We start from the raw sequence: 14456 nt of genomic DNA on the forward strand, positions 1-14456 counted from the left end.
TGGGTAGATCGGAGATTTAAAGATTGGAAATATAATATATACACACATATATATATATATATAGAGAGAGAGAGAGAGAGAGAGAGAAATTAGAAAAGTGAAAGAAAAGATATTTCTATACATCTTTATACTAACAGACCGCTCGAGCGATCAAAACACTACTTGAGTGTCAAGCACAAAACATCACTCAAGCGACCAAAACATGGCTCGGGCAGAGAAGCCAAACTCCTAGAATATCAACCTTGCATAATAGATCGCTCGAGCGAATAAAACACTACACTACTTGAGCGAAGAATTGAAAGTTTCAGTATTGCATATTGCAAACTGACCGCTCGAGTGATCAAAACACCGCTTGAGTGAAGAACGACCCACTCACAAAAGTTCAAACTGAAACACATAATCTGGGAGGAAAGAAAAATTGCTCGAGCGAACCCAAGAACAAACATATAAAATTAGTCTAGAAATACCAAGTCCCAACCTGTTCAACCAACCTTAAAACCAAATTCTCAACTCCCAAGCAACAATATCAGACTAGAATAGATATAAACGACAACAAAAGATACCATACTCCAAACCAAAAAGTATAAAAGAGTTGGGTTTTAACTCAGACCGTTATAATAATCTAATGCATAAATTACTTATAATTCCATCACTTTGTAATTATTTTGTGTTGTTATCACTTTTATGCAATTGTCGCTACTTTATTTACTATTTTAAAAGATGTATTGAATTTCATGTTACGTAAAATTCTAGAATTTGAGAATAGAACTGAACCAAACCCAATCAAACCCAACCAGTTTTTATAGTTCGTTTCTGATCCGATTACATAAGTTCAATGGTTCATTTCATAATTTAGTCTAAAACCAAACCAATCCCACTTGTAAACATCCTTACTTAATGATATAATTAAAGTATTAGTGAGATACGTCAAACAGAGAGAGAGAGAGAAAGAGAGAGAGAGAGAGAGATAGAACTAATGCTTGACAGATCAGCGACGATAATGATTGTTTCGACTAAATTAAGTACATCCAACATCAAATGATGAAGGAGACCAAGAGATCAGTGGTGGCAACAATGATTTTGAGCAGAAAGAACATAAGCAATGGTGGTAGTGGCAAATGCGATTGAGGTGGTAATGGCATATGTCGTGGAGGCAATGCTGATAAACACAGTAGGGATAATGTTAGAGAGAGGGAGCGAGAGAGAGAGAGATAGACACGGTTGTAGCTCGCCTTTTTCGTGCCCCCTTTCGAAAACTCGAAAATAAGCCCTACAGTTCAGACTCCCGCGGTTCTGATCTAATCTCACAAGTGCAATGTGAAATTGATAAACACCAAAGAGTCCAAATCCGGTAAATCTTTTAGAAAATCGATTTTAGAATAAAAAATGCAAAAATTAGACTACTTTGCCAGATACAGAGTCGCCACCTAAATATTTTATTTTTGGAAAAATTTAGGAAACCTATAACTCGTGCCGAAGTCTACTTGTCCGTCATCACCAAAATTGCCTCAGCTTACGAGAGGGGAAGGTCATGAATTGAGCACCCCCGCTCGGTCGATCAATGATGGGCCTCTACAAATCATGATATGATTTTTTATCAACATTATGTGTTCTTGTTCTGGTTATTAAGCCAGTATTACTTTGTGACGCGCACAAGCAAGTGTAGACTAGTTTTCCTGAATTGGAACAATTCAATTTCATGTTTGTTTTGTGAAAAAGGTTTGAATTTTCCACCTCAAGTGGGTTTAAGTTTGCGAATTTTTCACTCAACAAAGTGGGCTTAAAGCCGTGAATTTGCCACTAGACATAGTGGGCTCAAACATACATTCATTGAATCATTCCAATTCAAGCAACAAGCCTTCATCCACATGTATTCAAGTAGTTTATCAAGTAAGCATTTAGCCTCATGGTAAGCATACTAGTCATGGCAATCACTCACACTCATGCAAGTATGCTAAAGCACTAAAAATCATCTCGTACTCTAAGCTAAGCAGATATGAGTTAGAAAAATATGCATGATTCCTAACTCTGCCAAATGTCTGATGCAATACATGCGAAGAATTAAATTAATAAGCCCGGCTACTAGTATGGCATATGGATCGATTTTGATAACATGCGGTTAAACACGTATTCAAAGAATTATTGAAATGACAATGCAGTTAGAATGATGCGCCGAGCCTCAGTGAATGTGTAGACACCCTATTTTTGACCGACCTTAAGACTCGGATGTCACCGATTGAGCGCTCGGTGATTACGCATGTTGTGCTTGTTCTTAGGTTACGGTGTCTCGGCTGAGAGCCTTGCCTCTGGACTTCGGGACTCTTTTATGCTTTGCCTCTGTTTGCGAACCAGGTTCTATTTATCTTCCTGAAGGAAGGAAGCGGTCTCGTAGACCATCTCTCAGTGGCCGTAGGCTACTTTTCGTGGTCGTAGACCACTGTTCCCATTTGGAGACCAGTTTTCAGTTTTCGAAGCCGTCGGTCGTGCGCCTCGGTTTGGGACCGCTTAACTTTCTCCGTTTGCTCTGGTTTTTGGCACACACCTTGTTTCCTCTCTCTAGAGGGACACTGTGGCCTGGGAGACCACCTTCGTGGTCGCACGCCACTTTCGATGCTTAACAGTCAGTTTTTGGGGCCTCTAGCCGCGCGTTTTGACCCCCGAACCCTCTTTTTGCATCTGTCTTGGTTCATTTTTGGCATGTACCTTGTTTTCATTGTTTGGAAGGTAGTACAAGGGTGGGAGGCCAACTTTTCTCCTTGGAGATCACTTTTTCCCCGCCGGCCGGTTTCCTTGACAGGTAACTGGTCTCCCTCATTTTTGGGCCACAATTGCTGGTCTCCCACCACACCACTAGCTTGCATTCAATTGGGAGACCACCAAATGGGGCTGCCGGCCACTTTTTGTTGAGTTGACCCTTTTGAACTGGCTGGCCGACCACCTGAACTTGTCGGCCTACTCCCTCCAGTTTTGTCTCTGTGAGTTGGTTCCAACTGTTCCAGCTGGGAGGCATAGACTGCATCCTTCATACATTGGCCCTAGTTTTTAAGCTTCTTGGAGAAGCTTTAGCCTCCCCTGTCTATAAAAGAAGGCCTTCCCTTTCTTGTAGAGGGTTCAGAATTTGTTTAAAGGCATACCATACATCTCTCCCTATATCTCTACACTTTGGCTCAAAAGTTGCTTGGTTCTTGGCCTATTGCACACTATCTCTTAGCCTAACACCTCTACCACCAACCTAAGCTTCTTGGAGGGCCTTGAGAGGTCCTAAGGAGCTGCATTTTTGGTCCATAAGCTACTGGAGTTGCTGAGCTACAAGGGTAACACCCTATTCCCTATTTTGAGTTTTATTTTGCTCCATCTTTTAGCCATACTTGCAAGCATTTTCGAGCTTTGGTGTAAACTAAAAAAAGTTTTATTTTGAGGTCCTTAACATGTTTGTTTAAGATAATTTTTCTGTTGGGGGTCATCTACCCCATTGCATGCTTCATTTTGCCTTATTTTGAGACTTGCATTAGGTCCTTTGCATTGTCCTTTGTTTGGCCTTCTAGCCACTGAAATCCAATGGATTTTCAGTGGCTAGAATTTTGTTTTGAGTTCCAAAATGAGGGAGGGGTGACCCTCTTTCCCCTTGTTTTGTTTCCTAGCATATTTGGCCTAACAACGGAGCCCTTATTTGCATGCTTCCAAGCCATGTTTCAGGCCATTTTTGGTGAGTTTTAGGATCTGTATGAGCTCTATCTAGAGCTTGTTTCTCCATATTGGGTGTCCATCTTGCATGAGTAGAACAACCCTCTTCATAGCCTATCAAAGGAGCATGTCATTCTTGCATGCATTGACCATGTTTCAATGAGTTTTCGGGCTTTATTTGGCATGTCATACCTCTGAATTTTTCTGGTTTAGTGACCTATTGAATGCTTCATATACTTGTAGTGTAAACCCTCTTCACTAGCTTGTATTGCATGCTATTTTGGTCTTTGATTCAAGGACCTTTTGGCCATGCCTTAAACTGATTTTGTGCATGTTTTGGACTGCCTTAGTTTGTTTTTATGCCTCATGGTCGAATGATGCTTTCTATGCATGGTTGTAGTATAATACCCTTGCCTAGCCTTGAGTTTTGAAGCCTATTGCATGCTTATACTGAGGTGTTTTCATGTTTTGGGGCCACTGAGTATGTCATTTCAGAGCCTATACTTGTGCCATATTCCCATGTTTTCCACTCTTAAAATGTGTTTGAGAGTCGTGCTTAAATACCTCATTTATGGGCCATTGCATGAGCTTCATTTTCATGCCTTTCGAGTCATCATTTTAGTCCATTTTCCTACTATTTTGGGCCTGCATAGGGACTGTTTGAGGCTGGTTTGGTCATTTTTGCATTGCTTTGCATACCTCTAGTGTAATGCACTTCACTAGTTTCGGTATTTGGGCCATCTAGTATGCATTGTGTGAGGTGTTTCCATGATTTGGAGCCACTCTGTATGACATTTCAGAGCTGGAAAATGTGTGATTGTATGCCACATTTAATCCCTTGCCATGCCTTAGTAGAGTTGCACTTCGTGCCTTAGGTTTGGTCCCTCGCATTGTGCATGTTTGCATAAGTGTTGTTGCCTTAATTTCATCATGTTTGGCCACTGATTTGCGTATGGCTAAGGCTCACCTATCTTGGTTTAAGTCCATCTTGCATTGTATATGCCATTTAGTCCATGTTGTTGCATGATTGACCATTGCATTGTGTATGCTTTGATCATTTCATTGTTGGTCTCCATGTGTGCATTGCGTATGCCATATAGTCTTCATGTGCATTGAATATGTCATTGACTCTTTCATAGCATTGTGTATGCTAGTAGCATGTTTGCATATCATCATTTGCATGTTTGCATCATTTAGTGGCATTATGTTTAGGTTGCATGTTAGAGTTGCATTCATGCATGCCACGTGTATTGCATTGGGTTTAGAGTAGGGTTTAGTCCAAACACGGGAAACGAGGGACGTTTCGTACTCCAAGTGAGGAAACGTGCCTCGATTCTCGATCGCCCACACTCTTGACTGTCCATGACTGAGTTGTTGGCTTTACTTGCTTATGTTTGCTTTCATTTCACATAATGTTGTGCAATTCGACCCCTCGGCCATCATGCATCGAGATGCGTGATTCGTGGCACGAGGATTGAAGATTACACTCCCTAGAGCTTATGCAAGGACAGGGAGAGTGGTCGTGCACACATATGTTGAAAATACTTTGCCATGCCCCTTTCTTGCTCTCCGTTGCAGCAAACCGGAAACCAGCAGCAAAAATTAGTCAGCAGCCTTCTGGAGCTTTGTACAGTGTTCTGGGACCAGTTGCAAACAGAGGCAAATCGGGGCATCGTGATGGATTTCCCAACAAGGTGACTCGAGCATGCATACATCCCTTATAATTCAAGGCGAAGCTGAGGCAATCCATTGCATATAGATTTGCATGCTATATTTTTTGCTTACTTAGTTAATTTGTTCAGTAATTAATGTTTTGTAATAATTAGCCATAATTCGTTGTTCATTTTGGTTGTGTAATAATTAGTTAAATTAGCTTAGATTAGCTAGTTGATTCTGTATTATTCTTTCGGACCCTCCGAGAGAGGGCAATGTTGTAATAAGTGTGCCTGTGTGTGATGCATGCCTTCCAACCCCACGTCTTTCTCCCTTTTATTTACCAGCTTATGATGGTCAGATTAAGGCATGTTTCAATTAGCATCCTTCATGTTCGCATGTTTGCATCCATTCATCTGTTTTGTATGCACCGGGCTCGGCGCATCATACTAACTGCATTGTATTTCAATTCCAAGTTGAATACATGATTTTTGTAGCATTTCATATGCCATCTTAGAATAGCCGAGCCTATCTTAGTTGCATACCTGTATGTGTTGCATTAGGCATTTCAACATAGTTAGGATTCATACATGATTTCTAATTAGCTTCTTTCTTTGGCTTGGAGTACTCGGTAAGTATTTATGCTTTAGCATCCTTGCATGCGTGTGAGTGACTGCCATGATAGCATGCTTACCATGAGGCTAAGTGCTTATGTGATATAACTGCCTGAATGCCTGTGGGTGAAGGTCGGATTATCTGAGTTGGAACAATTCATTGATTGCGAGTTTTGAGCCCACTAAATAGTGGCAAATCACCTTGTTTTCTAAGCTCACTTGAGGGTGGCGAAATCTGCATTTTTGCCTACTTGCGAGTAGCAAACCGCTTTAAAAAACGAGCGTGAGATGTTTTGTTCCAACTTAGGCGATCCAGTCTATATTTGTATGTTGCGCGCATCACATAGTAATTTTAGGCTAATAACCGGAATAAGAGCACATAATGTTTTGAAAACTCGATATCATGGTTAGCAGAGGCCGATCTTTGATCGGGCGAGCGGGGGTGCTTACGAAGTGACCTTCCCCAGTCGTACCCAAGTTCCCTAGCCGAGGCAACTTTGGTGATCACGGACACGTGGCCATAGGCACGAGTCAGGGTTTCCTAAATTTTCCAAAATAAAATATTTAGGTGGTGATTCTGTATCTGGAAAAGCAGTCTATGTTTGGCACTTCTTTCTAAAAAATCAGTTTTTCAAAATGATTTTCCGGATTTGGACTCTTTGATGATTCATCGGTCTTGCATTGCACTCTGCAAGATTAGATATAGGACCGTGACATTGAGTCCGAACTGTTGTAAGCCCAATGAACAAAATGGGATTCCCTCCTGGGACGTTCGGGGACGTCTACAGTTTCGGGCGACTCTACTGGGGATTTAGAGAACTGGAGTCGAACTCATGATATCTTGTTTTGACTACACTTATGTGTTTCTTTGCATTGGATGTGTATTGGTGCGCCTAGGACACTGTGTTTGCCATGTGCTATTCTTAAACGGTTTGCCGGAGGCTCACTTTGAGAAGCATGTCATAAGGTTGACCGGTTACGGGCTTTGTCACGATAGGAACACAAACCCCGATTTTTACCGGGGCACCCTTTTTTGACCATTCGACCTAGTGCATATCGAAATCCGTAGTGACCATTCCAAGCTTGGACAGGTTGTTTACCCGATTATAGGTTGTTTGAAACCGCTGCGTGAGTAGTGAAACCCTAGCTCCTGACAAAATAGGACAGGGAAACCCTACCCCAACATAGGGGTGTTTTGGCTCTCATTTGCCTGCTATGTGCTGTCAGAGTGTGTCTCTACAGGAATGCATGTATCAGTTTACAAGTCCGGGCATCAGGCCTGCGGGCATCAGCATCAGTGTTTTGAGAATCAGTTTTACCTGAGGGTATCAGTTTATAGGCAAAATTTGGGGCAGAATTTAGTGGAGAGCACAGTCATTCAGCTTTGCTCATATCTGCTCTGGTGAAATTGGGCTGAGATGCTACTTGTTTTTTCTTTTGCTAGGTAGTCATGGGAACCATAGCTTCAGAAGGCTTCGATATCCCCCGGGTACATTGGACTTGTGCTGATAGACTTTGTTAGGTCAGAGATTCAATTCAAGGGCAATCAGTGTTCCTTTGCCAGAGGCAGGATAAAAAGGCCAGTCTGGCACAGATCATCAGTTCAACAGTCTTCGGATCAGTGATCATTATCCATCTCACCTGTGCGCAGTTGGGTTGAGATATCCGCTTTTACCACAGGGAGGTACACCTGTTATTCAGCTAGATCAGGGCAGTATAGCAGGAATGGAGGAAATGATGCGTCAACTCCAAGAAAGTATGAAAATCATGCAGCAAGACGCTGTTCGCCAAACCGAATTTGCCAAACAGCAGGCCGAGGTCATGGCTCAACAGGCAGAGTTAATCGCCAGGTTACAGCAGCAAACCGAAGCATCTGCTTTGCACTAAGCTCCTCCCCCACTAGGAGTTCCGACACCCGAGGAGGCACCAAATGTCCAGGGAGATACGGACATTCCGACAGGGTCGGCTCCGCCCCCAATCCTACCCCAATTATCCAAAACACCCACCAACCTGCCGGATTCTCCCTTTGAGTTCGAGGTGGACCCCACAATATTGAAAGTGAGCAAGCTTGAAAAGCTGTTCAAGAAATCTCAAGGTGTCAAATCCATTCCAGACATTGAAGATGGGTATACCGATGCAGCTGTGACGCTGCCAGACCATTTCAAGATGCCACATATTGACCGTTTTGACAGATCTGGGGATCCCATGGTGCATTTGAAGTTATTTTCAGACATACTAAGACCGATGGGCCTCACCAGATTACAGAAGCTTTCTTTCTTCGGCCGGACCTTGTTAGGTGTGGTGGCCATCTGGTATGCGAAATTATAAGATGCCGTCAAGAGGAGTTGGGAGGAGATGGCCGAGGCCTTCATAGGACAATACTCTTATAATACACAGATCGAGATTGCAACCTGTGATCTTGAGACGACTAGGCAGGAGCCTAAGGAGAGTTTCTCCAATTTTCTAACTAGCTGGAGGGCCAAGGCCTCAACGATGACCGTTAGGCCGACTGACAAAGATCAAATACGGATAGTTGTGCGCAACCTCCAGCCTAAGCTTATGCAGAAGATGATAGTCCTCCCCCTCCCTACTTTTGCAGATCTACATGAAATTGGGGTGCAGATTGAGGACACCTTAAAGCAGAGTCTGATTGACAGTGACAGAGAGCAGCCCAAGAGGGCATTTTTTCGCAGTTCGAATGTGACCACCAGTGGTGATGCAGCTGCAAGATCTTCTGAAGTGGACATGGTCACCACCACCGCATCAAAAACAGCTACCCCATTCACCGGTGCGTCCGGAAGTAGCTCACAAAAAACCAAATATCCACCTCGAATCAAGAGGGTTTTTACCCCACTTTATATGCCTTTGTCAAAGTCTCTAGAGGTCTTACTCCGGAAAGGATATCTGAAACCGTTGGAACAACGGCCTCTACCCGATTCTATCCCTCCAAAGCACGACCAGACTAAATATTGTGCCTACCATCAACAAACCGGTCATGACACTGACAGTTGCTTTCGTCTTCGCCATGATGTACAAGATCTGTTTGACAACAAGGTCATCGCCGCACCAACTTAGCAAAGTCTGTCGCCACTGGATCAGTGAACTTGGTGGATAATGTGACCATGTCATTGGGGGATGAACCAGCTATGGGTGGCGCTCGATTTACTCTAGACGTGGAAATGGCACGCATTGTTTTGAGCAATATGCAAATACTAGTTTTTGTACTTTCTAACTTGGGTATTGGGTCAGTTTTGTTGTTTTGTATATAGTCAATCTTTTTGTACTGAGTTAGTCAGGTCTGTCTTCTTGTATCAAGTCAGTCCTGTTGCATTGGAGTCGGGTGATTCTGGGGGTGTCACCTCGGACATCACTATCTTGTTTTGTGTTTGTCTTTTTGCTTTCTTTTGAGTCTGTTTCTACCTTGGAGCCAGTTATGCCAACAGATTTGAATGAAACAGCAGTGATTTTCACACCTTTGTGTTTGCTTCTGCCTTGCGCATGTTGTGCCAGAAAGTTTGAATGAAACGGCAGTACTTTTTGCCAACTTTTCTGTGCCTCAAACTCATTGCATTGACCTAAGTTTTCCAAAACTTTTGAAACACTGTGATGAAAACGAAGAGAGAGGAATTCATCGGGTTTTGCAAAGTTTGATCAATTGAAAGAAAGAGAGGCATGCTAAGCCCTTAATGAATGAAATCATGTTTATTAATGTGAGTACTGAGAAGGATCCTAGCTTGATCCAGATTGGTTCTACACTGTCTTCAGTGCGAGCGATTTGTTGCTTTCTTAAAAAATTTCAAAAAATATTTTGCGCGGTCCTGCGAAGACCTGTGTGGAATCGCTCTTGAGATTGTGTAGCCTAGGATCGCTCTCAGCCTCGAGACTCGACCCCTTGCTTTCGAACCTTGAACTTTGATTCAGAATGTTCAATGGTCAACCACCATGTAAGGCCTGTGTGGCTGGCTCTGAAGCAGTCCTCGAACTAGGGGTAGGGAAGTCAGATAAAGAAGATCAGACGTCATCAAAAGAAGCTTGCAAAGCTAGATTAGAAGCACCCCTCGAACTAGGGGCAAAAGATGCCAGATTGTGCTCAAAGAGCCGAAGATGGATCATTCCACAAATCAATGAAGATCGGTAAGAATGCCAAACCCCAGAAGGGAGGAAAGAATAAGACATTGCTGAAGGACAACCAAGTTCCTATCCACAACACTAGGGGCAAATTCACCCTCCATTGGATGGACTTCTACATCATCAGCGAACAACAACTATTCTCTTGGATTCAGATAGCTCCGAGATCTCAAACCATCCAACATGGAAAAAGCTAAATGTTTACCCTTGAGAGGCTCACTAGTCCGAAAACCCGGAAGGTCGACCCAGGCAAAAGTTAGAGCAAGAAAAAAAAGAAAAAGAACAAAAAAAAGAAAAATGCAAAGAATAAAAAAAAAGAAAAGACGAAAAAAAATGAAGAAAATGAAAAGAAAAGATGAAAAAGAAAAAAGAAGAAAGGAAATGAAAAGACTTGAAAAGAAAAGAAGAACAAAGCTCGCAAGGTTGAAAACCCAAAAAGGGCGGCCTTGGCAAAAGCTAGAGCGCAAAAGGAGAGGTTAATACCTGAGTGTACCGTACCCTGAACTACGTAAGGCTTGATTCGCATCTTTGGGATACGTAGGCAACTTCATTTTGAAGTCCAGCCGTGAAACACTTCAAATTTGACTGTGTCCATGTGATGGTTCTGGTCATCTTTGTCTTCTCTATATTCGAGAATTTGGTTGTAATCGTCACTTTGGGGACTGACTATAGTGTGCTGCGGTGCAATTCAAGCAAGGGGCAACTTTTTGTTTCCATACAGTGCGTTGTGGTGCCATACAGGCAAGGGGCAACTTTCCATTGCCAAGCAGTGTCGTTTAGATAAGGGGCAGTTTTCCAATGTTTTTGGATCTGAGGTTGTGCATCTCAAGAGTCAATTCCACGTTGGTCAAGCAGTGGCCATTTGCAAAAATAGTTTTTGAGAATTTTTACTGAGGTTGACTAATTCTCTCAAAAATTATTCCATTTTTCCAAAACTGGACCATTTTCTTGGACCCAAAAATAATTTTCAGTGCTCATAACCTAACTTGCATGATTTTAAATCAGAAAATCGAACAGGCTTGTTAATCTAACTCTCATGTTGGTCAAAATTGTTTAAGCAAAATGTCAAAAACAAAAAAAAAAAATGGTCAAAATGATGAACTAGGGGCACATTTGAGTCAGGTGTTCTGTCTTTTCCCCATTGTCAAGATACTTGCTAGAAAGGGCACTCTACCTGCCAGAAAAGGGAACAACAGAAACTAACAGCAAAATGCCGAAAGTTCTCTCATCCTCCAAGCAGTGAGGTATCAACCCAAGTGCAAAGCACGAACTGGAATGGAGCAGGATATTCCATTCCCTCATCTGGACAGATCTAATCACGTCCAAACTCCCCAGTAGAGCATCGTCAACCGATGTCAATTGCAGACCTGCTGCACATCCAGCCGCATCACAACCCCTCTATGGGGGAAGTTCACTGTTGTGAGTAGAAGAAAGAGAATCTAGCAGAATACTAGGGGCAAGAGCCCGCAACTTCTTGCTTATCCATCAACCACCTAGGGGAGGGATAGAAAATGAGAGATTGAAAAATAGAGAGATGTGCGCTGAGAGAAAAAGTGAGGAAAAGGGTTTTTCTTTCAAAAAAAAAAAAAAAAAAAGACAGTGCCTGAGGGCCGAGTGATGTGAGAATCATAAATGAGAAAGGGTGGGAAACAATACCCAGAGAAACAGGCTCCCTGTGCACGTTTGAGTGTCGTGTCTTTTTGTTTTATCTCGATTTTTGTTTTGAGTCGTTTCAAGTGTTAGTTGATGTGTTTAGGTTGTTTACCTTTTGATTTCCGTTGTTGAGTCGTAGTGCGCTGTGTTCAGTCATAGGCTCAATACCCCGGTCAAGAAATCATCTCTCGATTCCAAAAATAAAATTGTTTTGTGCTCCGAGTGCCGTGCCGTTCTCCACATCTGTGCAAAACAAAATTTGTTCTTTCATAAAACTGCAAGGCTCAACCCAGGTCATATGAGAACAGTGAAACAAGGACCAATCTGAAGCTATATAGGTTCCAAACTGCAAAGCAAAAGAAAAGAGGGAAAATGTCGGGTATCTGAGTTTGTTTCAACTTTAGTAAGTTTCGAGATTGCACTCCGTGTGTACCTCTTCAGGTCTTGCCAATGCTCCGAAGTATGAGTGTGCCTCTACCTCAAGCTCAAGATCAAGTCTGCTTCAAGCCAGAATGGCTATCAAGTGCTCTCCCTGAGTACCATTCCCTGCCAGAGGCATCTTGGCTGTGTTTGAAATGAGTTCCTAGGACACCAATTGCGACGGTGGAAACTAGAGTTCGAATGGCTGTTGCCTAGAACGCAAAGGTTCGGGATTTCCGAGACTAAAGTCTAGTTTAAATACCTAGAGGCGTGTCCTCGGCTTGAAATTTGTATGGAAGCCCCATAGGTCGAGATAGCGTGTATGCACCTCAATTCTGGATACTGAACCAACCTAGTCTGTCACCCCGTTGGAGAAAAGGGAAAGTTGTGAATATGGTCAGAAAGAAAAGCGGCATCTGTGGCTTCTACATACAGAGGTTACCCTTGTCGGTATTTCAGAGCCTTTGTACTGTGATTTGAAAGGTAAGTGTTCGAAAAGCACGAAGGGAGATCCCCGTCAGAGTAGAGCGGTTCATCGCCACTCACCCCATGAGGTGCTTTCTAAAGCGCCGCTAGGTGTGTTTATTGCATTCCTTAAACATCATGCATTGTATTGCATTGTACCTCTCAAGTTTCTTTCTCATTCATGCATGATATTGTGTGTGCGGTTCATTTGAAACTGGCGCAACCAGGCGATATTGTATGTACTGTTCATTTAAAGAAGTTCCATTTAAGATCATTCCCTTAGTGTATCAATCACACTTTATTTACTTTAGTGTATCCATTACACTTCACTCATTTAGTGTATCAATCACACTTCACTCGCTTCATTCACCTTAGTGTATCCATCACACTTCATTTGCTTTAGTATATCCATCACACTTCATTTGCTTTAGTGTATCCATCACACTTCATTTGCTTTAGTGTATCCATCACACTTCATTCACTCAGTGTATCAATCACACTTCATTTGTTTTAGTGTATCAATCATATTTCATTCACACTTCATTTGCTTTAGTGTATCCATCACACTTCATTCACTCAGTGTATCAATCACACTTCATTTGTTTTAGTGTATCAATCATATTTCATTCACACTTCATTTGCTTTAGTGTATCCATCACACTTCATTTGCTTTAGTGTATCCATCACACTTCATTCACCTTAGTGTATCCATCACACTTCATTCACCTTAGTGTATCAATCACACTTCATTTACTTTTGTGTATCTATCATACTTGTTCAATTAGTGCATCTATCACACTTCGTGTTCACCTATTGTGTATCCATCACAGTTGTTCACTTAGTGCATCTATCACACTTCGTGTTCACCTATTGTGTATCCATCACACTTGTTCACTTAGTGCATCTATCGCACTTCGTGTTCACCTTTATTGTATCTATCATACTTGTTCACTTAGTGCATCTATCACACTTCGTGTTCACCTATTGTGTATCCATCACACTTGTTCACTTAGTACATCTATCACACTTCGTGTTCACCTTTAGTGTATTTATCATACTTGCTCACTTAGTGCATCTATCACACTTTGTGTTCACCTTTTGTGTATCCATCACACTTGTTCACTTAGTGCATCTATCACACTTTGTTCACTTAGCGCATCTATCACACTTTGTGTTCACCTTTTATGTATCCATCGCACTTTGTTCACTAAGTGCATCTATCACACTTTGTGTTCACCCTTTGTGCATCTATCACACACTCACATTGTGTATCCATCACGCGTTTACTTTGTGTATCTATCACACACTCACATTGTGTATCCACCACACGTTTACTTTGGGTATCTATCACTACACTCGCTTTGTGTATCTATCGCACATACTTACTCACTCTGCCTATTTATCACACTTCGTTCACTTTTGTGCATCTATCGCACATGCTCGCTAAGATTGCATAATCTTCTTACATTCTTACTGCATGAAATGTAGTTTGATTTGCATGGCATTCTTGCTTAAAACTGTTGCATTTATTGTATGTATTTGCTTCGTTACAGCTCTCTTTGCATGATCATGAGTTCTGTTCAGCTTCGTGCATGCCTTTTTGCATTTTGCCCCGACTTGCGGGCACGTCTGCGGGCACACCTCTTTGTTTATCTCGCCTGTTTGTCTAAGTCTTTGGCCTTGTCAAAAATAGGTTGTCTTTCGGCTTTAAAATTCACTCCCGTCACTTATGACTTTCGAGTTCTGTCAAAGACGGGCAACTGTAGACACCCCATTTTTGATTGACCTTAAGACTCGGACGTCACCGATTGAGCGCTCGGTGATTACGCATGTTGTGCT

This window comes from Camellia sinensis, unplaced genomic scaffold (genome assembly GCF_055761805.1).
Source record: "Camellia sinensis isolate YWXY unplaced genomic scaffold, ASM5576180v1 Unanchor3, whole genome shotgun sequence".
Lineage (NCBI taxonomy): Eukaryota > Viridiplantae > Streptophyta > Magnoliopsida > Ericales > Theaceae > Camellia > Camellia sinensis.